This window comes from Leiobunum rupestre, chromosome 3 (genome assembly GCF_980474605.1).
Source record: "Leiobunum rupestre chromosome 3, qqLeiRupe1.1.hap1, whole genome shotgun sequence".
Lineage (NCBI taxonomy): Eukaryota > Metazoa > Arthropoda > Arachnida > Opiliones > Sclerosomatidae > Leiobunum > Leiobunum rupestre.
Genome location: NC_143386.1, coordinates 41,632,370 through 41,657,095, shown reverse-complemented (window position 1 = coordinate 41,657,095; position 24,726 = coordinate 41,632,370). Strand labels below are relative to the sequence as shown.

General features: G+C 34.8%; 1 protein-coding gene across 1 annotated transcript in view; it reads left to right on the top strand.

The window, feature by feature from the left end:
- Positions 1 to 557: 557 nt before the first annotated feature.
- The window catches only part of LOC149951807 (uncharacterized), a 177,475-nt gene continuing 153,306 nt past the window's right edge, over positions 558 to 24,726 (top strand). Inside the window, exon 1 of the mRNA XM_090168234.1 lies at positions 558 to 655. The gene's annotated coding sequence lies outside the window, so the exon portion shown is untranslated. The remainder of the gene's footprint in view (positions 656 to 24,726) is intronic.

The window sequence follows — 24,726 nt, the reverse complement described above, 5'->3', positions numbered from 1 at the left end:
TATTTTAAAAAAGCCCGCAATATATAAATTAAAATTATCCCGCGAAACCCTTACTCTTGTTAAAGAAAGATGCAATAAATTGCGATCAATTATTACGAGGTTAGGCCGTTCCATCTTAAAAGCTCGTGTTAGTCCCACCCCGACCAATCTATTACCAATATCAGATGCGCTTGTCCTTCTAGAAACGTTTAGCGGTCTTCGCCATGTATTATTTATATCGACGCTCGGATTTCCAAGTATTAAATAGTTACGGTAGGATTATTTTTAATATAAAACGGAGCGTGAGGAGGAGTACTCGGGGGGTTAAGGGGTGTGTGTACCCCTATCATTGAAGCACGCGTTCCCCGGGGCCAGCCGGACTAGTTTGTCGTATCGTAAATTATCAGCGCGATTGTTTCATGTCATTTTATTACCATTGTAGGTAACTGACCCTTCGGAAGCGTAACGAGTTCCCCGAGTGCCCCGTCCCAGTATCGGTCTGTTGTCACTGTCTACGGCGTTCCCACCGCCGGCTACACAGACTCATTGTTTCGAAGGACGAACAACCACGCCCACACGTGGATTCGCGGAATGTTTCGTTGATGCCGTTTCCCTCCCTCCACGAGCTCGTTGAATGACGACGACCGCTCCACCTATCCTCGAGACTACTAAACTCGTAAGTACCTTCGTCTTTTTTTTTAATCTCGGTCTTCGAATGGTTTGTTTATTTTCGTTTGCATTTTGTACGTGACAGATTTGAGATTAATCGCGTTGCGTTTAGTTACATTTTGTGACTGATGAAGTGTTAGGTCTCTTTGAATATTTTGGCGATTGCTAGTTTTTATTGATTGGGGTTGTTGTTGGCAATTTTAGATTGTTTTCCTCGAAACGATTTTCGGATTATTGAAAAAAAAAATTTCTGGTTCTGTTTTGTGGTGAGGATGATTGACATATTTTTAAAACTAGCTCGTTTTTCTAGTTTTCCATCGCGTGACACTCTATTTTGCATAGATAGGAATGGTTTCAACGTCAATTTTTCGAAGGTAGGGGTATCACTATTTTAAGCTAGTTAAAAGAGCGATTTATTAAACTCGAATTCTCCACTAAAAACTAGTTTTATTCCTAATTTTTTTCTAAACTATTTGTTCAGTTGAGATGGCGACGGATCGATTTTATTTTAGATTAAACTAGTGTCTCTTGTACTCAATATAAGTTGTAGGTTTGGTCGAAACGCTGACTAAATTATTTTAGACTAAATTAGCATATCTTGAATTTATTCTAAGCTATTGCATCGGTCGAAACGCTGACGGGGTGTTTTATTTTAGACTAAACTAGCATCTAGTATTTATTTTAAACTATGGGTGCGGATAAAATAACGACGGATAATTTTATTTTAGACTAAGCTAACGTCTCTTAGATTTATTCTAAGTTATGGCTTCCGATGAAATGTCGACTGATCGTTTCATTTTAGACTAAACTAGCATATCTTGTATTTATTCTAAGCTATTGCATCGGTTGAAACGCTGACGGTGCGTTTTATTTTAGACTAAACTAGCATCTAGTATTTATTTTAAACTATGCGTGCGGATAAAATAACGACGGATAATTTTATTTTAGACTAAACTAACGTCTCTTGTATTTATTCTAAGTTATGGCTTCCGATGAAATGGCGACTGATCATTTCATTTTAGACTTAACTAGCAACTCGTATTTAGTTTAAGCTATAAGTGCGGTTGAGACGGTGACGAATAGTATTTAGTTTAGACGTAACTAGAATCTCTTGTATTTTCTTGTATAAAAATGAATGAAAATTCAGGGAAATTACGGAAGCCACTCCTACATGGTAATTCCTCCGCAAACGCATTTGCGTCTTAAAATGGCTAACTGTCTCATTTGGCATAACAGGTTCCGCGCGTTGACGATAGCGTCCATATCTTTTTCGCGTTTATTGCAAAGATGTGGCGCCTTAAGCCAAAGAAGAAAACCTTTTAATTAACAAGAAAAAGCTATTTATCCCTTTCCATTTTAGAACCTTAAACCCCCGACAAAAGTTATAAAAAAAACTAGTTTTGTTTTAACGCGCGACAGAGGAGCGGAGATACCTAAGTTACTTTATTTCAATCAACCATTATCAATATTTTTTTTATTCGGGCTAAGATACCCGAACGCGTATAAAAGTATGGCCTCATGGTTGTAAAAATTCCTTCTATTATTCTTAAACAAGTCACACACGGACTATAACTTTTTTGCGTGTGTCCCATTCCGAGATAAAAATAAAACCCTCCAAAAGCGGGGTTAATATTTGTAGGGTTAGGCTCTTTCGGAGTTTAAGGTTCATCCCATCGTTTGATTGGAAGACGATAAAGGCTTGGAAATTAACTAGCTCGCTCTCTAAGCCTTGGTAGAAACAATATTATCTTTCTAGAGCCGGGATAAAGGGGTTTTATTAATGTTTTAGGGCTTTCGGTTCTCCTAGTATCGGAATCTTCTGGCTGTAGTTTATTGCTTTCTGTCTTGGCTTTGTGTTATCTCTCCTTTTTCCGCGAGCTACATTTTCTCTGGAAAATAATGTTCTTGGAATTGCTACGTGATTTCCAAGATCTTATGGCTTTGTCGCTCTGCGAAGATGTTTTAAGCCATCTTTCTTTTTTCACTGCTAAGATTTGTCCCCGAGCTTTTGAGAGCTGCTCTGTCGCCTGTCGCGAATATTAATGTTTCGACGACTGCTAGACGTTTAGTCGGCTCTTGTGACCGTTTTAGTATATTTTAGTAGAGTCTATTTTTAATGTCTATATTTATGGTGTTAAGTTCTCAATACATACTGTTTGTTCATTTAGCTATCTTGTTTTAAAGCTTAATTTAAAAGAAATATCGGCAGTTTCGCGTTACCTATTGTGCACATTTCTCTATTTAACTCTAAACACGAAAAAAATAAATTTTAACCATTGTTGGGAAAACAACACAATTCGATACTATGTTGGTGTAGTCTAAAATATACATCGGCAGTTCAGCGTTAACTTTTTTCGACATTTCTCTATTTAACCATAAACACACGATACAATTATTTTTTAACTATTATGTTAGGAATGTCAACAAAGATAGATACTATCAACTCACGCGGTTAAACACGGTTTCTATGTAATAGGCGTAACATACGTTAGTATAGTCAAAGAAATATCGACATTTTCGCGGTTCCCCTTATAATTGAGTGGTTAAAAATTAATTTTATCGTATGCTTAGGGTTAAATAGCGAAATGTGCAATATAGTTAACGCTGAACTGCCGATATTTATTTTCGACTACACTAACATTGTATGGAATTGTGTTGCTTTCTCAACAATGGCTAAAATTTATTTTATCGTGTTTATAGTTAAATAGATAAATGTGCACAATAGGTAACGCGAAACTGCTGATATTTATTTTGACTACACTAACATCTCGTTCGACTAGTAATTTTATTAAGTGTGTTTTACCGCTTGAGTTGATAGTATCGAATTGTGTTGGTTTCCCAACAATGGTTAAAAATGAATTTGATCATGTTAATAGTTAAATAGAGAAATCTGCAAAATAGGTAACGCTGAACTGCTGAAATGTATTTTAGACTATACTAACTTTATCGAATTGTTTTTTTTAAAAAAGGTTAAAAAATAATTTTATCCTGTTCATAGCTAAATAGAGAAATTTGCAAAATAGGTAACGCTGAACTGATGAAATTTATTTTAGAATTTACTAACTTTATCGAATTGTGTTGTTTTCCCAACAATGGTTAAAAGTTAATTTTATCGTGTTTATAGTTAAATAGGGAACGCTGAACTTCCGATATGTATTATTAGACTATACTAACTTCTCGTTCGGCTATTAGATTTCGAAACCGTGTTTAACCACTCGAGTGGATAGTATCGAATTGTGTTGACTTTCCCAACTTGAGACATTGGCGGATTAATTTTCAAAAAACTGAAACGTGGGAATATCATTGTTTAAATTCTAGTCCCTGATACGCTTTTAACCGTTCTATCGCGTATATTGATTGATTATAAAACTTTTGTAACTAAATCTAGGACACTTTAACTTCAACTTTTTGGATAAAAAATCGTCGACATTATTCTTTCAAAGCCTACATCCGTTCGCCCTTACTTCGGAACGTTTAAAACCCCTCTATTATACCTCGCGGGTTCAACCCGTTCGGTAGTCGCGGTAACCGCCTCTCAACTTTACTCTTAAAAACTAATTTTTTTCCACCACGCTCGCTTTAAATGAGGTTTAAAGTCGCTCTGAGATAGGAAAAAAATACTCTTTAATCTTAAATCAGGGCTGTATATTTCTGAAGTAAGCGCGTCAATTTTTGGCAGGACTTTTTGTCCTACAAACGGTTTTGGCCGGTATTGTCAAAAAAAAATATATACCCTCGAGGAACGTATGGCAATCGTTTTTTTTTCGGTGTAACTTAAAGTGGAGATAACTAGTATATTGCGGAATTGGTTTTTAATAAAGCGATTTCGGTTAGCTTTGTCCCGGAAAGTGTCCGAATTGATCCAAACGAGGAAATTGCTTTGCAACACGAAATCTAGAACTTCTTCGTGCGATGAGCATCGCTACGTTATTGGAACTTGTTACACGGCCCCCTTAACAAATCACAAAATATAAATTGATTTTTCTGTATGAATGTAATGACAATGTTATTACTTGTTTTATTTATTTTTTATTTTGGCCTGAGTTCGGTTGAAAATTATACTTCAATTCCGTTCGTTGAAATTTTCAATTAAACGTTAAAATTGGTTCTTTTGTTGATTTCTAAACCGGCGTTGATAGTATAAAATTTTATTAATTTCGAAAGGTTTGAATATTTTCAAGGTGTTTAATTTATTCAATTCAAAAACAATTTATTAAAGTTATTCTGACTCCCAAAAATTATTGGTAACTCGAAATGTTTGCGACGGTAATTATTTTGTAACATTATTTAATAAATAACGAAAAATATTAAAAACGAAATTACAATTAAGGTAGTTACTACGTATGAATTTTTACTAACAACGATTAACTATTTGTTTTTTTTTTTTTTTTAGAAGCTCGTTATGAGCCATTGTGACGGGTGGGACAATACAGTCCGCTCGTCCATTTGATTAATTAGGTGCGAGATATGTGTTACGGGCACGCCAACTGGGGGATACTTGGGGATAGGGTTGGGACACCCGTGGCGGAAGTATGACAACCACCCGTTGGGGGATTAGTGGTCGTCCTCACACGGCCTTCCACAAACTCTGCCTCCCGGACGCCTGGGATTACAGGAGTGAGCCACTACTCCCGGTACGATTAACTATTGCAAGTTCTGAGCTTAAAAAAAAAGATTCAAAATATACTATAAATGAATATTTACTACTAAACACTGTTTATTGGTAGTAAAAGATTCAAAATATACTATAACTGAATATTTACTACTAAAAACCTTTAGGTTTTAAGGTAGAAATTTGGTAGTTTCCGCTTTACATAATTACATCGTAATTTAAAACATAAATTAAACCACCGATAAATGGGCGGATAAAAGTTAATTAAGCGTAATTGTTTTAAAAACTTATTAATTGTCGTTTATACTACCGAATCCACCAAATAACTTCGTTTATCAGTGACATAATACAACTACTGATTAAGAATATTAATAGTCTTTTTTTAAATTGGTGGAAAATAGCGTCGCGTTTAAAAACACTTATCTTTGCCTAAAGAACGTGCTTATAAAAAAAAACCAATTGAAGTATGATGATGGAATATCTGAATTTCGACTACGGACAGCTTCGTTCTTTTATAAATTCGCTTACAGCAACGGGAGTCGGATAATTCTACCAGAAACGCTGAAATTAAACTGATAGAATTCTAGGACTACCCCAATGTAAAAAAAAACTCTCCAATCTATACGTTAATTTTTTATGTTTTTTTTCTTCTGTAAATGTAGCTCGGAGCTCTTTGTATTTTGAAGAAGAATGTCCCTTTTTTGTGTTGATAGTTGACTTGTTATAAAAACTGGCTTCTTCTTAGTGATAAGCTTAACGTCTAGTGGCCAATGAGCCAAAAAGAAACGCGCGTAGGTTGGAGATTTCCTCTATCGTTTGCCCGGCTTATATGACCCTATGCGGGTTTTTTCCTTTATACGCCGTGAGGGGGCAGTGCGGGTTGAAGTATTATCTACTATTATTTTACCTCAAGTGTACAGTGTGCTCGTTAATGAGCCGCACCCGTTTTATTGAATTTATATTGTTGTAGTATATTTCGAATCTTATTTAAGCTCTGAACTTGCAATAGGTAATCGTTGTTTGAATATAAATACGTAGTAACTACCTTAATTGTCATTCTGTTTTTAATATTTTTTCGTTATTTATTAAATAATGTAAGAAAATTAGTTACCTTATATTTTCTCAAACCTCTCAAAATGTAATTAAATTTTTTAAAGTTATTATACTACGTTCTTAATATCGATATTTTCAATTATAGTTGGTTTACTTCTAATATTTAGTAGTATTGGTGGTTTCAGATTTGTTTTGACCGATGGCGCTGAGAAATACGGTGCAATTATTAACTTACAATTAGCTTTTTCTATTTATACAAGAAAAGTTAATTAACTGCTGGATTTATCGACTGCTAAGCTGACGTTTTGTAATAAAATAATAATGATTAGCTAATACCTAAGCCACTTGAGCCACTTACTATTACCGTTAAACTCAACCAGAATTTATGGAAAGGAGAAACCGAAGAGCTCGGGGGAAATCCCTATAACCGGCAGGGAGATAACCTACAAAAAGTGCCAATAGCTGGTATCAACCCCGCCACTTCTAGCTGTGAGGCGAGAGTGCTAACCACTACGCCACCCACTACGATAAATCCAGTATTTTACGCGCTTCTCACCTGTCTCTTTAGAAACTGAAAAGGAGATTTTCTAGAGTTGTTAATTTTCCGGAAAATTTAACTGTCCGAATTGCGTAAATTTTTCCGCAAATCGGAAAAATAAAAAATAAACATTTTACTTTTTAAGGGTGTTAATTCTAGACTAGTCTAGAGGTTTATTTTTACATTTGGATTCGATAAAATGAGACCAAAATGCCGCGAAATTTAAATTGGCAAACAATATTAGGCTAGTCGTGAAATGAAAATATTTTTTTTTATTTGTTTTCGGAAAAATACGGAAAATTTTACGGATACAAGGGTTTGGTATTTCCGAATTGCGTAAAATTTTCCGCAAATCCGAAAAATAAAAAATAAACATTTTACTTTTTAAGGGTTTTAATTCTAGACTATTCTAGAGGTTTAGTTTTACATTTGGATTCGATAAAATGGGACGAAAATGCCACAAAACCATTTTTTTTAATTTTGTCTTAAAAATACGGAAACTTTTCCGGATAAAGGCCTTGGTAATTTTCCGGAAAATTTTCCAATTTACAACACTACGATTTTCTATTAGCCCGTAAAACACTATTCCCAACCAAAATTATGTCAAGTTAGAGAACAATTTAAAACTTTTCCGATTCCTATTCTATCCGTTTATAAATCTGGCAACCACCCTGTACACGAATTTAAGACAAAAAGATATAATTCTTTTAGCGAAATACCGGTTTTCCACCTACTGCCATACTTGTTTCTTCATTACCACAACTTTGTTTGGATACGTATCTCCGTGTAAAAAAATGAATCTAGTCGCCAATAACTCTTTTATCCAGTAGTTTATTGTCGTAAGGCAAGCTTTTACTTCAATTTTTTGCAAAATCTTTCCTTTCTCAAAAGTCGTTTTGTTCAATTTCCTACCCGAAAATATCGAACCCGAAAAATACTCGATCACCTTAACCCTAATCAAAGCCCTCTCTCATTTTCTGACTCGTTGAAAATCGTGTTGGCTGAGCTCGTAATAATGTGTCTAGCGTAATAGATAGTGAACATTAATTTATAATTATGAGGTTCAATTAAAAACTAGATTTTTATTTGACTAACTTGTTTGTTTTATATTGATTTATAAGTTACGAGTATTTTCTGTCAAAAAAACTTGCCCAATATTTGTTAAAATTCCACTTAGTTTTGAAAATGACGGATTAAGATGTAAAAACAACGCCTACTAAATTTCTATGAATTCATTGGGCTATTTACAATAATGGACATTAATCCACTACATTAAAACGCCTAGAGCAGTTTCTAGATCTAACCACACGAATGATTTTATTGACATAATTTATTTTCTTAATCATTCAGGGTGACCACAGTTCCTATATTTAGAGGTCGGGAATGGTTAACTTTTATTCAATAGATAAATCTCTCAAAATTATTCGCAAAATGTTTTGATCAAGTAATTTACATTTCTGTATTAACCGATTAATTCTTTGATAAATTTGTAAAATTAATCGGAAAAACGATGTTTTTTTTTCGATAAAAAGCTGAAATTTTACGAATAATACATGTTTTTTAAACATTTTCCGAAATATTAACCGGTAAATTTCTTTGTTTACATTTTCTTCCCGAAAAAAATCAATTTAAACATGGATAATGATTAACCGTCCCTGACCTCTACCTATATTTCCTATTTTTTCCTTTAATATAAAGTCCTTACTTTTTTCTCCTCTAATTTCATTAAAGTTCCTATAATACCCTTTATTTTAACTCAAAAGTCTGAAGAAATTAAAATAGTTGATATTTTACTCTTAGAAGTCTTTCAGACGTCCTAGTCTTTAAAGATGCTTATTTCCAACACTGTTCGCCGATAGTTTTCGACTATTTATATCGGTTACCAACTTTATTTTGAATGTTATACCCCCTTTAACAATTTTGAAAACTTTTTTTTCTTATTCTATAATTCATTTTCTCCTATTTTTTCCTTTTTTTCTCCCCAGTTTCATCCTATATTTTCCTTTCCCCCCAATTTTCTTCTTATATGTTCCTATATTGCGCTGATAAATATCCTATAATTTCTTTGAAGGAATTAAAAATATTCGGTGGTCACTCTGAATCATGTCCTCATAAAGATTATATTTTTGCCAATTTTAAATTCAATAGTTAATTATGGTTGTAACGTATTAAAGCAGATATTTGCTCTAAATTCGAGTAAGTATTACAGAAATTTATTTATTTATACCAAGAACGTATTTATTTATACCAAGAACGTATTTATTTATACCAATAACGTATTTATTTATACCAATAACGTATTTATTTATACCAAGAACGTATTTATTTATACCAATAACGTATTTATTTATACCAAGAACGTATTTATTTATACCAAGAACGTATTTATTTACACCACGAACTTATTTATTTACACCACGAACTTATTTATTTATTTTCAACGAGAACGTATGTATTTATTTACACCAAGAACGTATTTGTTTACACCAAGAACGTATTTGTTTACACCAAGAACGTATTTGTTTACACCAAGAACGTGTTTGTTTACACCAATAACGTGTTTATTTATTTACACCAATAACGTGTTTATTTATTTACACCAAGAACGTGTTTATTTATTTACACCAAGAACGTGTTTATTTATTTACACCAAGAACGTATTTATTTATTTACACCAAGATAGTATTTATTTATTTATTTATTTACACCAAGAACGTATTTATTTACACCAAGAACGTGTTTATTTATTTACACCAAGTACGTGTTTATTTATTTACACCAAGAACGTATTTATTTATTTACACCAAGATCGTATTTCCCCTTAAACAAAATCAAATCATCTCGGGATCTCATTGGTTCCCTAAAACTGACGATTGAGTGACGTTTTTCATTTCCCCCCTCTCGTGCAGTGGGAAAACTAAACGATGGTGCCCGAGGATCGTCTCGAAATAATTAAGTCACGCAGAAAAATAATTTTTGGATGTAAATTTTAAACCGAAGACATTCTAATGGAACTAGCTTTTAATTAATTTTACTTTGGCGATCAAGTTGTACGAGATTTTTAACGCAAGTGATCGTGTTCAATACCAATGGGGATCACTGAAGAGTAAAGTGAAAAAAAAATTATTAATACGAGGTCATAGTTGATAAGGATGTTTTCCGAAATAATACAAAATTTTTCCTATTATTATGCAAATTTGCAAATCACCTTATCATACGTGTTTTATATTATTTAATTATTTCCCTGTATTGTAGTCGTACGAGGCAAATATTTTCATAATTTTTTGCACTTAATTTACGTTTCACGCTGGGCTGAAAGTATTTTTCTTATTTTTCTGCCCATACGGAGTTGTTCCATCTTTCGGAACCGGTTACGCGATTGATCGTAATTGACAGCGACGTTTAAGTAAGTGGACGAGTAAAGTTTGCCAGTAAACTGTTCGTTGACTGTCGTAGTTCGCGGTGTAAGAATAAGTGTGAGCAAATATTGAAAGACGGGAAACATTAGCGGAGCCAAATATAAAGTAGAAAAATTGTTCTACAACTTTCAAAAAGCGTTTAATTTGTATTCATAAGAGGCGTATACTGTCTAGCGCGCCAACTGTAACTCCGACGAAAAATACAAATCTTGTAGCGTTTATGAAATATTCAAATCGGGGTAACACTTGTTTTATTTTTTATTCGTGAACTATTAATGCTCTTGCACTGACACTGAGGTGGAAATGTTTTAAATAAGCTCAAGAAATTGTGACTTAAAAAAAACAATCTCCAAACGCGTACCTTTTCCTAAAAATTGGCTTTACTAGAGTTTTTTTTAATAATTTTGGGTCTATTTTATAAAGCCTATTAAGCAATTACTATACTTTAATTAGTTTAAATTACATTTTATTTAATTTAGTAATAGCAAGAAATAACTTCGTAATACATTTGTAGAACGTTGATTCTTCTGAATAATAATTTTATGCCTATTTGAAAATGACAAATACGAAATTATTGTAATTAATTAATTAAAATTTATTTATATTAGCAATATAAAGAAATAACTGCGTTTTAAATTCATATAATATAATTTTGGTTAAAATTTACAAAAAAATAATTAAATTGTACATAATCTTTATTTTTTCATTAGTATATTTTTAATATTTACATAATCTTTATCGATTAATTTTAAATACATATTAAACATTTTTCATTCATATTTTTAATATTTATATAATCTTCATCGATTAATTCTAAATAAATCTACTATTTTTCATTAGTATATTTTTAATATTTACATAATCTTCATCGATTAATTCTAAATAAATCTATAATTTTTCATTAATATATTTTTAATATTTATATAATCTTCATCGATTAATTATAAATAAATCTATTATTTTTCATTAGTATATTTTTAATATTTACATAATCTTCATCGATTAATTCTAAATAAATCTATTATTTTTCATTAGTATATTTTTAATATTTATATAATCTTCATCGATTAATTTTAAATAAATCTATTATTTTTCATTAGTATATTTTTAATATTTATATAATCTTCATCGATTAATTTTAAATAAGTCTATTATTTTTCATTAGTATATTTTTAATATTTACATAATCTTTATCGAAAATATATTCCTAAAAAATGTTGTGACGGTTTCAAATTTTCTACGATAGTTAGAATGCATTATGAATATTTATTTTGTTTCTCTAAACTCTGAAAAATAATTAAATCTGTTTATAATAAACTCCACAGGCTAGAAAAATTAAATAAAGGGGAAAGTATTACAGAAATCGAAGAAATTCTCGAACCAAACGAAAATACATTTCGTAACAAGTATGAAGAAAATGTTTTTTTATCTGTAAGATTACGGCTTCGATATAATAGCAATTGATTGAGACAATTAAACCCCCTTTCTTGTACGAGCGTCGTAGATAGCCCACACCCGATTTCCCCAAATTCGGGTATTTAATCGGGCCTATTGCCTTAATTCGATATTTCGCACACGTTTTTGAATATATACGAAACTATTAAATATTTTTCAGCCAAGTCGAAAATTGTCGCGTGTTTATTGGGTGTTCGATCCGAAGCTGACAATTTGGCCTCGGGCTGCCAGAGAGGTACAGTTTGACTTCGATTTGAAACGTATTTACCCTAGCTATCGGCTGATCTCGGCTGAACCGTTTAAGTATTTGAGCGACCAAAAAAAGGAACAATTTTTGGGGACAATTAGATATTCTTATACTGTGTACGGCGTTTTATTGTAACGCTAGGTTACTAAAGAGGGCGCTTTGGCGAGAATACCCTATAATTATAAGCCCGGGGAGGCATATCGATTTTTATTAATCGCGAATTTCATCCTTCATTATACGCGTTTCGTTGCCACCAGGAGTCGCTCTTCGAGAAACCGTATTATTACGAGATCGAAATTCTTAATGATATTGTGGCAGCACGTTTCTCCCATCCCATCCCATAGCAGCCGAATATTCTATTCGACGTCCAGTTCCCGCTTTGATTGGAATTTCGCAGGTTTCGTGTTCTTCGGCGGAATTCTATCGGCTTAAGTAGATGCCAGCCCGCAGTTGATTGGTTGCCACTCCTAATTCTCACCCGAAATGAATCTGTACTATTGTAAAAGAGAGGGGTTTATGATCGTCTAATCGAAATAATATTTATTTTGGAAAGGTATATTCCACTTGAATTCGAAGGTTTTTACCTCTTTAGTTTTGTAATATTTATTGAGTAATTTTTAATAAGTCCTATGAACTTATTAAATAAACTCTCGTTTTTAAAACTGACGTGGAACTCTCGTCTTTAAAACTGACTTGAACTCTCCTCTTTAAAACTGACGCGAGACTCTTGTAGTTAAAACTGACGTGGGACTCTTGTCGCTAAAACTGAGGTGGGATTCTCGTCGTTAAAACTGAGGCGGGAGTCTTGTCGTTAAAACTGACGCGGGACTCTTGTCGTTAAAACTGACGCGAGACTCTTGTAGTTAAAACTGACGTGGGACTCTTGTCGTTGAAACTGACGCGGGACTCTTGTCGTTAAAACTGACGCGGGACTCTTGTCGTTAAAACTGACGCGGGACTCTTGTCGTTGAAACTGACGCGGGACTCTTGTCGTTAAAACTGACGCGGGACTCTTGTCGTTGAAACTGACGCGGGACTCTTGTCGTTGAAACTGACGCGGGACTCTTGTCGTTGAAACTGACGCGGGACTCTTGTCGTTGAAACTGACGCGGGACTCTTGTCGTTGAAACTGACGCGGGACTCTTGTCGTTGAAACTGACGCGGGACTCTTGTCGTTAAAACTGACGCGGGACTCTTGTCGTTGAAACTGACGCGGGACTCTTGTCGTTAAAACTGACGCGGGACTCTTGTCGTTAAAACTGACGCGGGACTCTTGTCGTTAAAACTGACGCGGGACTCTGGTATTATAGCCTAAAATAACTGAAAAATAAAATAACATGCGAAATAATATCAGTCGTAAATAGCAGAATTATTGGGAGGTGTTATAGAATATTATTTTGGTCACTGAAGGGAGCCAAAATTGCAAGATAGATTTCGCTAAACAAGTCCCGGTAACGCATATCCACACCACATTCAAATTTAACAAACTATAATTATTTTTCTTTGTTCGTTAAACGACTCTCTTGATACGAACTGAGATTTCGAGATTAAATATCCAGGTCCCAATCGGAACGTCATAATGCTCTTAAAACTTGATTATCCACGCAACAAGAACTCCATTTTGTACTTTGAAGAAGGCGGCTTAAGCCAGTGCCCCTGCCTGTCTGAAGAGATAATATTTGCGCGCCTGTTTTCTCATTGCAAGACGATAAAGAGTGCTCGTGTCTCTAGTTGTAATTGTCGCCGCGCGAGTCGCTGCTCGACTAATGTCTATTATTAGGCGAGCAACGGGGGAGGGCAGAGTTATCACGCTTTGGCGAGCCTCCCAACCACCGCACTCCTGGTCACGCTTCGTTGCGCCCCCTTTTATGTCATACCTGAAACTCGCCGAGCTACCTATTTTCTCCCCTTTTACCCAAGCATCAGAAACTGTGGCTTGTGTTTTCGGTTTATACACCTTTTACGAATTATTTTTTTTAGGTAAACTGTATATTTCTTATAAAATTAGAAGTAAATTGTTTGGACTGTCTTAGCCATGAAAGGATAGGCCGTAATGAAGACAACTCTTTATTTTATTCTAGTCATGTAACAGATGCTGCGTATAATTCAACTATTAGAAAAACTGCTACAGGTTGCGCCTAGCTGGTAGGTTTCCTATTATCCCAAAGGTTTTGACCGGTTTTGAAGCGATCCTAATAGCACAAATAGTTTGCCTGGTAGTGGAGTGATCCTAATAGCATAATAGTTTGCCTGGTAGTGGAGTGATCCTAATAGCACAAATAGTTTGCCTGGTAGTGGAGTGATCCTAATAGCACAAATAGTTTGCCTGGTAGTGGAGTGATCCTAATAGCACAAATAGTTTGCCTGGTAGTGGAGTGATCCTAATAGCACAAATAGTTTGCCTGGTAGTGGAGTGATCCTAATAGCACAAATAGTTTGACAGCTACTGGGGCTATCCTTTAATCTTTGAGTAGTTTGACAGGTACTGGATCAATCCTAAACTCGCAAATGATTTGACCGTTAGTTAAGCTATCCTAATATCTTGAGTAGTTTGACCGAAATTGAAGCGAAACTAATATCTTGAGTAGTTTGACCGAAATTGAAGCGAAACTAATATCTTGAGTATAGTTTGACAGGTACTGGAGCTATCCTAAATTCGCAAATGGTTTGACCGGTAGCTGAGCTATCCTAATATCTTGAGTTGTTAGATAGGTACTGGAGCTACCCAAATTTCTTAAGTAGTTTGACTGGTACTGGAGTTATCCTAATTTCTTAAGTAGTTAGACAGGTAATGAAGCTATTCCAATATTTTAAGTTGTTAGACAGGTACTAGAGCAGCACAGCTTTCCTAATATTTTGAGTAGTTTGACTGGTACTGGAGCTATCCTAATATCTTGAGTTGTTGGATAGGTACTGGAGCTATCCAAATTTCTTAAGTAGTTTGACAGGTACTAGAGCTATCCTAATATCTTGAGTTGTTAGATAGGTACTGGAGCTATCCTATTATCTTAAGTTGTTAGATAGGTATTGCGGCTATATCTGAAGTAGTTTGACTGGTACTGGAGCTATCCTTATCTTAATAACGAATACTTTGATCAGAAATGTTGCCATGACAAAATCTCGAACACTTATGGAATAATATGTTCCTTATGAGCATAAATGAATGATTACGGGCGTTCAAATTGTGAAATTGCGAGCCTGTGTCTTCAACATCCTATTATAACTAAAGGCCACCATATGGTTCTTTTAAAATCAAGTATATAATAGAAAGCTATTAAATCTTCGTTCGGTATATTAATTTGGTAAATAATTGGCAATTTCACCCCTTCTTAGTACTAACAACAGCGTCGTTTTTAACCCTAAAACCGATATAAGCGTAGATGATCGGAAAATATTTAAAATCTCAATTACATAGCACGCGATGGTTCGAAAGCCAATTACCAATTTCATTGTGTTAGCTGGTGGAGAGATCTCACGATCTTTTACGCAATTCGACCTTGCCGCAAACCAGTCCTGGCAGAGCTTTTTCTCCATATTGTCCCTTTTTTCAGTCAAGTCGTTAAAAAGAATTAGTATTCCGGACGTCTTTATAAAACCGTGTGGTTCTTTCCAATATTTTCGGTTTTTTGCAGCCCAAAAAATATCGCTGCGTGTGTGTCTCCCCGGCGCGTTATAGAGATACTTTGACCAAATTATTCCTCGCTGGGAAGCGTTTTTGACCCGCGAGGTCAAACTTCGGGACGACCTCTCGGCATCTGCATAATAATTGGACAGTTTCTGGTATTGTTCCTCGCCACGGACCAGGAGGGGTTTCTTTTATTATACGCGCCAAGAAGAAAAAGAGAAATATGAAAAACGTTCGCTGAGCGTGGTCTGAACTCTTCTATTCGCGCTGGGTTCAAATGCCACACGCCAGAGACGGATCGAAAATATTACAGGTTTCTACGGATGCCCCGATTCTTCAATCGCCACCTCGCGATCGGACGCTTTTTGCGGAGTTTATGAAGTCCGGATTCTCCGTAGTAGTAGTGGTGGCCAAAATGCTTTAGTCCCATTCGACCGAAATCCCATTCGACCGAAGGCGGTTTTTCAGGTGTCCCATTCGACCGAATTCCGCCGAAACGTGCGGTTTTTATGTGTCCCATTCGACCGAACGCTGCTATATAAATTGGCTTTTGGAATGAGCATGAATTATATTTTTATCTTCACCTAGTCAAGAAAAGTAACTGAACCAAAACTGAAATAGTAAACTTAACCAACTCTAACCTAACCTAACCTAACCTAACCTAACCTAAACATGGATCTTCGATAGTACATACCTTATAAATAAAATACCAAATCACCCCGCCAATTGGGCTACATTTTAAAATTCTTTCGGTCGAATGGGATTTCGGTCGAATGGGAATAAACGGGCCAAAATAGCTTAAGACCCAAAATTGCGTCAGAACGGTATAGTAGTTAAGGGGGAAGACTACAGTGGCCATTGTCTACTTTCGCGCTATTTTAAGCTGAACTCTTTTAATCTTGTATTTTAACTTATAAAATTAATATTTAAGTGTAAAACAGCTTCTTTTTTAGTGCTTAAAATAATTTTGGCAATTTTAAATTTAAAAGTAATTAAGTTATTACGTTTTAATTCGGACCCCCGGAGTTAAACAAGTTGGGCAAGCGCCCAAACTACCCTTTAGTTAGGACCTTAAATCTCGTCAACTATTAATATTAGAATTATCAAAATTATTTTAAGCACTAGAGGAAGGTTCAGCCTAATGAGAAAAATATAATTCAATTATGTAATTGTTAAAACAGAAACGTTCAGCTTGAACGAAAAAGAGGCTTTTACTGTATTCTTCCCCCTTAATGAGAGTTTGTCGCAAAGTTAGAAAATTGAGGTACTCCAGCGCCGCCGAATGAGGCGTTTTAGAACGTATGTCTACGGGTGAGTAAATCAGAGATAAAATGACGCCAGACCATAGACTAAATCGGCTGCCCCATGGCAAAACCTTCTAACCAACAAATTTGTGAAATATTAGATTTTTACGCATCAGTATTACTAAGGCATGTACAAAAGTACTGTAAAAGTTTCAGGTAAAAGTCATAAATATTTAACTATTTATGACTTAAAAATGGTTTTGGATTTTATAATTTTCGCATTAAAAATCACGTTAAAATCTTATAACTTAGGTTTTGAAAAAAGTCAAATATCTAAAATTTACGATCGTGTTAGTTAAAAGGTTTTGCCATGGGACAGCCGAAATGTAATGTTGCTAGTACTGTTCCAACTAGTAGGTTATGTAGTACATAGTGTGACTATAGGTCTCACTAGAAATTTTAACAGCTCACACACTTTTGGGTCTTATGTTACTTTTGGTGGTAGTAATATTATTTGTATTTAATTTTAAATGCCAACACGGTAACACCTATTGTAACCCGGCCACCTGAATTAAAGGCATTAAAATTAGTTAGATGACTTGGGTCTTAAGTGGTGCATTGTGTATTTGTATTGATCATTACGACGCTGATAGTAGTCCATTTCAACTAGCAGAGGTTTTAAAGCAATAGTTAGTGTATGGACGCTAGTGGTTAAACGAAGTTTAAAATGACCTCAGATTTGTTGCAATGACAGGACATTATTATTTTTATCAGTATTATAAGCAGCGGCGACGATCAGAAAACATTTCTGTAGGGGCACGGGCCAGTATTTTTTTATCCAAAAATTCATATACTTAAAACTTAAGCAAGAAAATGTACAGCTCTAAATTTTTACTAGTATATATATTTTTTTAAGTGTTATTTCTATTATCTCATCCGTCATTGAATACATTGATAATAAAAGTTAAGTCGATATCTTTAGAAAAATATCTGTGTACATGGATAGATAATTAAGCCTTTCTTGGCCACATACTTTACGAAGGTATTTCAGGTAAAATAGGATACACGACGCGGCGATTTTGTGTTTGGACGAATCTATCGAATTCAATTTTACGGTTATATCATCTTAGTGCTACTCGTGTCTAATATCCAAGGCATCACCTTAGGCCTAAGTCATCAAGCGTTTTTTAAAGCCATTAAAAAGACTGAATTCGGAGCCAAATAAAGGCAGTGAGATTATAAATATTTCCCTGATTACTATTTTTCCTCAATTTTATTTCTGTGGGGGCTCTGCCCTCGTTTGTTTTTCCCTGTGGGGGCTAGAGCCCCATAGCCCCCACGGGATCACCGTCACTGATTATAAGTCCTCTGGACTTGTAGATTTGACTCGAGTCAATTCGATGTTAGAGTATTCTTCCGTTCAATGAATCTGAAGAACGTGCCAGTGGTGAAACTCGATTATGTCCTTGGCCACCTTGTCTCCGTTAGAAACCGAGAAGAATTGAGAACAGCCAAGTCTTTTCTTAAAAACATAGGAAGGTTTTTTTTGGGTGAAATTTAAAAGGAAATCCTCTCGTGGACTGACACAAAAGAAGAACTTTTTCCCTCTGTTAAAAGGTCGTTTCTTTGTGAAATCGGTATTTCACGATGACCCTAACCGCTGACCCCTTTCTATTACTCGGGCTTCTCGTGATAGCCCCGCGCGATTCGTAAAACACTATTATCGAGCAAAATCACGTCTTTTTTCTTCACGTATATACAGATATATCTTCCCCTTTAGAACGACTTTAAAATGTAATTACGTTTCGCGTCAATCTCCCTTCAGACGCCATCTCGTTTCCTCTTTAAACAGACTTTACCTCCAATTAGTCCTTTGTCCTAGCTGCCTTCCGATACTATAGTCAATTTTATTCAAAAATAACCAGCACCTGATACCGGCACCAAAGGCTGCGGTGATCGTAATTAAAGCTGTATAATTAATCCCAGGTTGAAGCTTTATTTATTCGGAGAACATCACGCGGAGGATGTGTTTTTTTATTGACGATATATTTCATTACATTTTATATCGCTTACTTGATGGTATCAGAAGTAAATGAACCGAAGTTATTGAAATAGCGCTCAGAATCGGAGGGCGTTTTATGATGAGGAAATCGAGTCAAATAAAAGCTAATTTGAAGTGATAAATTGCACTTGGGAATTGTGGGTATAGCTATTTCTATGTATAAAAAATGGTGTCATAAAAACAAAAACTTTTTTTTTCGGCCTAGGAGCGCGCAAAATTTCAAATTCTAGTTAAAAATGAAACTTCATAAGGAAAACGCCTCCAACGTGGTTAGTTTAGCAGTCTGATAACTTCGAGTCGTTTACTTCTGATGGTTTGTAATGATTGATCTTCTGACTCTAAGTATCGAAAAATGCCGACGTTATAAACTCGTTTCGAGTCTAAATTAAAATTCTTGTTTGTTTTAAATGTTGTTGTCTCATCACGGATGGGAAGAGACTTGTTTTTTGACCCACCGCGTTTCGTATATTTAAACTTTTGTTTACAAGAGAAGTTAAACCGTTTTATTAAATGTTTTAAAATGAAGGTTTTGGCACGTTTCTGAGGGTTTGTTTTTTCAAAGTATAAGTTTAATTATTTTCGGGTTTTGTTTGTTTCTTGGCGTTATCATCTTTTCGTGATTCGGAGCTGGGACAAGTGACCAAATTCCCGAAATCTAAGAACTAATTTCCGAAATCTAAGAACTAATTCCCGAAATCTAAAAACTAATTCCCGAAATCTAAAAACTAATTTCCGAAATCTAAGAACTAATTCCCGAAATCTAAGAACTAATTTCCGAAATCTAAGAACTAATTTCCGAAATCTAAGAACTAATTTCCGAAATCTAAGAACTAATTCCCGAAATCTAAAAACTAATTCCCGAAATCTAAGAACTAATTCCCGAAATCTAAGAACTAATTTCCGAAATTCTAGAACTAATTTCCGAAATCTAAGAACTAATTTCCGAAATCTAAGAACTAATTTCCGAAATCTAAGAACTAATTTCCGAAATCTAAGAACTAATTTCCGAAATTCTAGAACTAATTTCCGAAATCTAAGAACTAATTTCCGAAATCTAAGAACTAATTTCCGAAATCTAAGAACTAATTTCCGAAATCTAAGAACTAATTTCCGAAAACTAAGAACTAATTTCCGAAATCTAAGAACTAATTTCCGAAATCTAAGAATTAATTTCCGAAATTCTAGAATTAATTTCCGAAATCTAAGAACTAATTTCTGAAATTCTAGAACTAATTTCTGAAATTCTAGAACTAATTTCCGAAATTCTAGAACTAATTTCCGAAATTTTAGAACTAATTTCCGAAATTTTAGAACTAATTTTCGAAATTTTAGAACTAATTCCCAAAGTCGTAGAAATTAATCGCGACTCTCTTTAGAAATATTGTTTTGGGTTCTAAGCGAAAATCTGAAATTTTTGCTAAATTCTAAAAATACGAGGAAAAATACCAAATTAATGCAAATCATTCGTTATCGCAATAACTTTTAAATTCGTCACATCCTATTGATTTTTTGTTTTTATTTAATGACTAAACCCAATTTTTTTAATACGCCAATTAATTTGTCCCTTATTTAAAAAATAAAGAATTGAACCTGTTTGTACATAAAAGATGAATTTACTAAATACGAACTAAATCTTCAGATCATTTTTAATGGCAGGTTTGACGAATCGTAATTTAAAACCAAAGAACGTGCAGATTTATTCCCCCCCCCCCCCGACGCATTCCCCCCTCAATTAAATTCTGGGCTGCGACTAAGGAACCTCCTCATTCTATAATTGACGTGTCTAAATGGCCCCATTATCAATAAATTTCCTAACACATTCAATCCGCCGATAAATGAATAGAGAATTGAACGGAATAATAAGATTCTGGAAATCGCGCCAAGTCGTCGAAACTGGCCAGGTTTACCCCCTTTCATCGGGGTGGGAAAGATCAACTTATGCCCTCCCCCCCCTCCACGAAATATATTATAATGGCAATAAAAAGGAAAACCCTTAATATTGTTATTTCTATTTCCCCGTGTCTTAGACAAACAGTCCTTTATTTTATTGTATTAGTTTATTTCTTGACAAGCTTCTTTTGTAGGCGGATTGGGTCGGTGTGATCAGTACCGTTTCTCGAAGTTATCCGTGCCAAAGTAGGGCAACTTTTCTATTCTTTTAGGTTTGGAATTTCTAAACTAGTTTGAGCGGAGCCCTAATCAATTGCCAAGAAAAATATCCATCATGACTTTCCAATCTGCTCTTCTCTGCCTTTTCGCGGTGGCACGACTATCATTCAATGCGTATCTTTTATTACGGTTCATTCAAATCACGTATCGAAGATGACAGGACGCTTGTTCCTGGTGTAATGCATGCGCGATCAATTGGCCAATTTATGATTAACCCTTTTACGTTTATGCGGATGTACTTCACAATCGCTCCAGTGTTTTGGTTGTACAGTTTTGGATGTATTCGTTTACTTCAAAATATTTCGGGTTTACTCTTGGTTTTTTCCCGTCCGTCTTTCGTTTATTATTCGTTTTCTTCTTTTTGAGTACCTTTCGTTTAGTATTCGTTTTCTTCTTTTGGAGTACCTTTCTTTAAGTATTCGTTTTCTTCTTTTCGAGCACTTTCTTTTAGTATTCATTTTCTTCTTTTTGAGCGCTTTCTTTTAGTATTCGTTTTCTTCTTTTCGAGTACTTTCTTTTAGTATTTATTTTCTTCTTTTCAAGCGCTTTTGTTTAGTATTCGTTTTCTTCTTTTGGAGCACTTTCTTTTAGTATTCATTTTCTTCTTTTCGAGCACTTTTAGTTTTGTATTTTGTTTTTCGTTTTTAGAGCTTTAGAGTGAAGTATAAGTTTTATTTTCGAGCACTTTTATTTTCTTAAAAGTACCTTTCGTTTAGAATTATTTTTCTTCTGTTCGAGCACTTTTAGTTTAGTATCGGTTTTCTTTTTTAGAGTTTTAGAGTGAAGTATTAGTTTTATTTTCGAGCACTTTTATTTTCTTAAAAGTACCTTTCGTTTAGAATTATTTTTCTTCTTTTCGAGTACTCCACACATTTCGTTTGCTTTTCAATTAGTATATTTCGATGGTTTTTCACTTTCTTTAATTCTTCTCTAGTAAAAATTCAATATTTCAATTTAAAAGTTGTGAAAATTAATGGTCCTTCAATTTTCTAACTGAACATAATTTACAACTGCCAAAAACGGCGTCGTTTTATAACGTAACCATCAAAACCTCCATTGAGATATTATTAATATAATATTCTGAAATATAGATTGAACTAGTTCCTATTTCGCCTAAACGATAAATCGGGATTCTAACGAAATCATTTCTCGTGAAAAATTACTTAACGGAAATTGTTTATCAACGACTGTATTTTTAAATATATTTTTTTTCTCGGCTAAATCTATTCTATTCTGGCAGTATATAATAATAAAAATGTTCGGGGAAACATACATAAACGACCTTTGATTGCTTTGTTTTTCTAAAACAACGATTGTGCCCGCGGTTGTTTCAGGATTATTAAAATTTGCATAATTGTCATTGAAACACATTCCACGCTATAGGCCCTACCCGAATCGAACCCCTCCGATTCCACCGTCACCCGATACTTAGGAGCCCCCACCAACCCCCCTTATCCCCGCCTTTCACTTAGCTACCAGCTAAACGCCGGACTCGACTTGATAGGAATGATACTGTTTTCAAGCATTGGCCCTGTTATTTGGACTGATATTAGTTCCCTCCCAGAGTCCCGCGTCAGAAGCACTTTGCACCGAAGCTGATGTTATTGAACTTGAACTATCGTCGTATTGAAAACCATTATAGTGATGTACAATAGATGCCTTTGGAAGAGAAAAAAATAGATATATATGTATGTTTTTTTTTCTTTTAATGGTAATAGGTTTTGTTCCGAAGACGCCGGTGCTTATTGTGATGTTCCCAACCTTTTTATTACCGCTCCGAGCTAGCCCGTAGTAGACATTGTCTAATTCGTCAGAGGCGTTCCTTCATTTTATACAGTAGACTGTAAACAGTGTGTTCTGTCGCTTTACGGATAAATGTAATAAAGGCGCTTCGAAACGAGTGCAGTCGAACCCGTGACGTGCCTTATTTTAGATTGGAATATATACTTAGGATACTTTCGGTGATTTAATGGGAATTTGCTTATTACAACTGCATCGTGAGTGCAACTTTACTGACATTTGTCTTACAAGGAGAGTACCCGAGGTGTTTCTTGTCGATTTTGTACAAAGTCGGGCGTAATGTAGACCTATATGAGATATGAAATTTCCCAAAAGGAGACGTTGCGCTACCCATTCGATTTGCCATGGCAACCGAAAATGTTTTTGATCACTTCAAACAAAAAAACTCCATTAAAAAAAGGATGGGATTTTGCGTAATTTGGACCACATTTAGGTAAATTTAATCAAGTTTGGGTAAATTGGAAATTTTTTTGGGTAAATTTATAACACGTTTTGGATAAAATAAGGAAAAATCTTATTTTTATTTTAAGTGGTCAAAAACATGTTCGGTTGCCATGGCAAATCGAATGGGTAGTGCAACGTCTCCTTTTGGGAAATTTCATATCTCATATAGGTCTACATTACGCCCGACTTTGTACAAAATCGGCAATACACACCTCGGGTACTCTCCTTGTTCGTGCTAACTAATATTGTATTCCTAACAGCAGTAATTAAGGACGGTAAAATCGAAGAACTTCAGAGTTTCGACGTTGAATGTTCTTGGACCTTCTTTCGTCTCAATAATGTAAATTTTGTTGGTTCAAACTTTCCGAAAAGCAGATGATAAATTCAGTTTCCTCCGAGAAATCTTTTTGCGTGAAATGACACCCATTGTACGTTCATTAACTCGATATTCGCGCCGTGAAAATGGGAGGTACGAGGTAGTATCGCGAAAAATAACTTTTATGTAAATTAATGGCAATCACGGATAATACTCGCTGCAAGGTTAGATCAGTTCGTACCATTATTAATTCGTTGAAAAACGGCCGTCAGTTGGCAGTAGAGTTTCAAGTTTCGGCATGTTTTCTATGAGACGAATTGAGGAAAAAATAGCGCAATGACTATAATTTATTTCCAGTCGCCAGAACATTATTATTTAAGTTTTTTTTAAACGTCGCATCCATTGGGATACGCTACCTAAAGAACCCTTTAGTTTTTTAATGCTATTTTTCTTAATTATAGATTATAGTTTTATATGAATGAGTGATTTTTGCTAATATTCACCAAATAAATAAATGTCCGGTTAAAAGGTTTTCGGTTGCGGTCGAATTGTTGATTTGCCGACTTTAATTAGGGCACTTTTAACCAACGATTTGGTCGCGCGGCGCTAAACAGCGTTTGTACCATTGACTATAAAGGCGCTGCTTGATCGAAAGTTCGTTGATTCGCCGGGATAAAAATTTAAATACGCCGTTCGCGATTCCCAACACCAGATGGAGTTGGGAAAGATTAATTATTACCGAAAGAGAAACGTTTAATTTACGACTTATCGTTTTCCGTCAGACAGTTTAATTAAATTTTTTATCTACAAATCAAATGGGCTTTTTGTCTTTGCCAGCAGCTTAATCTAAATTCCCTCGAAACAAGGAGGGTTTTTAGGCCATCACATTTTTTAATAGATGGCGCTTGTACTCGTATAAAATATTTGATGACCTTTGGGCGTTTTCAAGGTGATTCCTCCGCGCCCCGACAGGGGGAGTCACTTTACCTTTAGCCGCTAGGAGGGGAATCCCGCATCTCGTGACCTCCGAATCCGCTCATCCGAATGTCACGTGTCAGTGGGAGGGGACTGAAATCATTCTTACCAAATTTTTA